The sequence below is a fragment of the Amblyomma mixtum genome, chromosome 1, assembly GCF_055824585.1.
Source record: "Amblyomma mixtum isolate Tamu chromosome 1, ASM5582458v1, whole genome shotgun sequence".
NCBI lineage: Eukaryota > Metazoa > Arthropoda > Arachnida > Ixodida > Ixodidae > Amblyomma > Amblyomma mixtum.
In genome coordinates, this window is record NC_143012.1 from 98,042,872 (window position 1) to 98,047,025 (window position 4,154).

The 4,154-nt window shown below is 50.1% G+C and overlaps 1 pseudogene; it reads left to right on the top strand.

The window, feature by feature from the left end:
• The first annotated feature begins 3,469 nt into the window (after positions 1 to 3,469).
• On the top strand, positions 3,470 to 3,644 carry LOC149367283 (U2 spliceosomal RNA; annotated as a pseudogene).
• Positions 3,645 to 4,154: the final 510 nt, after the last annotated feature.

The following is a 4,154-nucleotide window of genomic DNA, read 5'->3' on the forward strand; positions in this document are numbered from 1 at the left end:
TCAATTAGTTTTAGAAGGGCGAGCAAACTCTCTGGACCATACGCATATGTTATGCGCGTTAAGGAGTCTTTGCGAAGCAATACACCCTACGTATAAAAACTGAAGTGAGAATGCTTTATTTCTTGAGGATTCCTATACCTTCGATATCTGCGGCAACGAAAATCTAAAAAAAAAGAAGCGAATAACATAGCTACTTTATTATGAAGGAGGGACGCATTTCTAAGCTAGAAAGTACGTGCAACAGTGTTCTGAAAACGCTTCAGGCCATCAGATTTTATTATCGTTGTGGCAAGCTCCAACAGCTTGCTTCGCAACAAAGCCATTTGTCCAAGTTTGGCAGTAAGCTGATTAAGTTTCGGAAGCAACCGAACATGCTAATTTCGCATGCACTCATTCAGCGAGCTGACGCAGGCCTACAGAGCCTCACGCCAACTCTACCCCTCGCCCCACCCCTCCCTAGGTAACAAACATGCAACGCTCTGGCGCAGACTACAGACACACACACTCCCTTCACCCCTTAACCTAGCCCATTATCATCCCTCCTTCCCCACTCCGGCATGCGCTCTATGCCCAGAACCCTTCGCCTCTTCCCTCCACATCCTTTCACTCTGCCCGGCGGACCCTCCCCCGCGGGACCTAGAAAACCTCAAGACCTGGGAGGACTGGGAGACCCTGCTGCGCTCGGAGGACCCGGCCGTGCTGCCAGTGTTATGGACCTTAGGAACATAAACACTTGAGTGCAGTGGGGTCGTGCGGGGACCCTGGGGCGTGCCCCGAATTCCTCTGTAAATAAAGTTTTTTCTCTCTCTCTCTCCCCCTGCACACACAGCTTGACCAGCATACAACTACAGCTGTAGCATCTTTCTCTAATCAAACCGCCGCGGTGGCTCAGTGCTTATCTGAAAAAAAAAGCTACGTCTCTGCTTACAATATTTTGAATTATATGTGCATGCCTACTTTCCTCTTGTTAATGTCGACTGAATGACTGCGTCTTAAGCCGGACGCGGTTTCAACGAATTGTGGCGAAAATCAACCGACGCCGGGCTCTGAAACGGGGACGATGAAAACCGCGGATGCGCATTGCACATTACAGTTAAGGAATCTAAATACGCAGCTGGTCGAGGGTCTTGTGTGATTATACTGCAATGCACGAAGCCCCTGGTGTCGGCGCGAACGAAAGTTCGCACTGTAACAGAAGTTTGTCAACACACGTGCGCACTCACCGCAAAATAACAGCTCGCTACCCTACCAGGTGAATTCGCGTCCACCTGGGAATAAAATAGCCATGATAATGCGTGATGCTTCAATTGGTGCTTTAATGCGAGCATTAAAACGACAACAGCACACGGTCACGGTTCGACTTTCCAGCCCACTTTCGAGTGCCGATTATTCCGATCATCAGCGCCAGACTTCAAGCGAAGCTGAGCCACCTGAAAGCACCTACATTTGGTCAAAGATCAGCTGTGAAAACAACGCAGCAGCTGAAGCTTGCCTGGTGAAATTCCACTCACAAGAAGAAATTACGCATAGCAAACGATGCACCAGCTCGACGAGCTCGACCGAACCAAGATGGCAACCGGAAGTTGTGGGCGCGGTGTTGCCAGCAAGGTTGCCGTTGGGAACATTTTAAAAGGAGCCAAAGCTTGAGCTGAAAGTAGCCAATAGTAGCCATGTCATTCATTCTTAGCGCCAAATTTGTAGCCCAATATAATAGAAGCGATATTAGGAATATGATTGTTATAAAAAAAACAGTAACTATTAGCATTTTGAATCAACGCAAGAAATGGAATAAAGAGCACCAAGTTTTTGCCCTTTTTCTTGGTCTTTAAGGCACAGGTGTGTTGCAAACAGATGAATTATTAAATGATGAGCGGGTAAATATTCTCTCGCAAGGTTGCGAGAGTAATTTTGTCATGTTCCAACCAACAACCTAGTAGGACATTGAAGCTGTTTTAGCCTTGCAGCTCTAGATCGAACTTGATTGTGTAATCAAGGTAAGGCAGTGGAGCTTCATTTTGTTGTGCAAGTTTTTATTGTGGAAGCAATACTACGCTCACTAACGGCCCTTCGCGTAGCGGCGGCCGGTAGCCCCGTTTGACCTTCAGAATGACCTCTGACGTAACGACTGTCGTGGTGGACACCTGAACCGCACTGTACAAGGGAGGCAGTGGGAGTGAAAGAAGGAAGACGAAGAGGAGCCGTAGTGAAGAAAATGAAAGTTCTATTTGAGGAAAGGAAATTATGCAGTAACCGTCTCACATCTCTCGATGGACACCCGTCATCGGTTTGCAGAGGAAGGGAGGAAGTGGGAGCAAAAGAAGGAACACAAAGAGGGCCCGTTGTGAAGAAAATGAATAGAGGAAAGGAAATTACGCAGGAGGTTGCGTCGCTGCGCGGAGGGGAGGCCACAGTTGGCAGGAATCCAGCGCAAGGACGGACACCGCGAGCATGAGCCATTGAAGGCCTCTTTCGCCTAAAAATAAATTACAGGAAAGGAAATTGCGTACAGGGGCTAGTGTCATTTAGCTTGACGTCATACCAGAAGCGAGAGAGATAGAGAAAACTTTATTACAACAGGAATTCGGGGCACGCCCCAGGGTCCCCGCACGACCCCACTCCACTCAAGTGTTTATGTTCTTAAGGTCCATAACACTGGCAGCCCGGCCGGTGGCGATGGTCTGCACGGCCGGGTCCTCCGAGCGCAGCAGTGTCGGGCTACCAACTCGGCTCGTCGCCTCGGCTCGTCGGCCTCACCTCCGCTCTCTTCCCACTAAAGGCGCTGCATAGGCAGTATAAAACACCTGCTTTCGCAACCTATCAGGCTTAACCAAAACTAAGCCCCCGCCAATTTTTTGTTATTTTGCCGCTTGCTTTTATTTGCTGGCGACTTTTCTTGGCTTCTCTGAATTCGTTGGACACACGCCGTCGGGCTTCGCGACGACACCGCCAGGGTGAACACAAAAGCCGTGCATATTCTAAGCACTATACCTTGGTTCTGAGCAATAAAAATGAGATTTGGGAGCAGATTAGAAATTTAATGACTTCATTTCACTAAAAGACAAGCGCCCCCATAGTCACAGGGCGCCGACGTAGTGAGCGCATCAAGATAGGTGCCGAAACTCGAGAGTTTCGTTGCTGGCGGCTTACGTAGTAGCATGGCCTAGTTGGAAGGTCAGCCTAGGGGGCTCCGACCCGTGGTGGCATTTTATGGTTTATCGCTTCTCAGCCTATTACGGGCTAAGATCAATTGAGGGGGCCATCCGCTCCGCCCTTGTTGAGGAGTGATTGACAGGGTGCCTCAGACTTTGCGTGCCCTTTAATTCGTAGGGGTGACTTAGTGCCCCCTACCCGCACCGTTTTACTTCGACTGCCTGCTTGTTTAGTGCAGCGCACAGCCCTTTTTTTTGTTCCTTTTGTGCGATCCCTGAGGGGACGTCCTGTTTGTACTGTACATGTTACTGAGTACACAATAAATTTCTCTTTGTGTAGTATCTGTTCTTATCAGCTTAATATCTGATACGGTCCTATCCGGACCCTATGATATTAAACAATTTTTTGTAATTTGGCGGAGTGGTCGAGGCTCGCCTCACCTCCGCCACGGGTCGGCCCGGTATTGCACTGCCGCCGGGATTAGCCCACTCACCCTATAAGGGTGGGGTTTCCTCAAACCCAAAAGCAGAACCTTTACCCGCGCCGGTCTGATCTGGTTCCCTTCTTCGGGCGCCGCCGCGAGGCGCACCTTGCCTTTCGAAGCGCAAAGCTTCACACATAGAGTAACATAAAAGTAAAGAGCGGACACTCGAGCCCTTTCGCGGCCGAGTTCGGCGCTTCCCCGTTTCCGCCAGATGGCACTGAACGTGCAAATAAAAAAAAAGAAAAAGAGTATGGTCTTGGCATGTCTTGGCTTCCTTCTGCGGAGTGACTGATGCGCTCATTGTCACCCTGACAGAATGCACGTAGTAGGTTCCCTGCCGCTTGCCAAGCGCACGCGATGCGTGGCATAACGCCTTTGCGGCTTGTGGGTGACGTGTTCGCCGCGGCGTCCAGGCAAGCGATCAAAGCCAAACGCTTTTGACGAGCGTTGCACGTCGAAACCTGGATAATCGTTGCGTGCTCCGTCATCGTCGCGCTGGTGGCCGGCTGCTCAGCTGGGC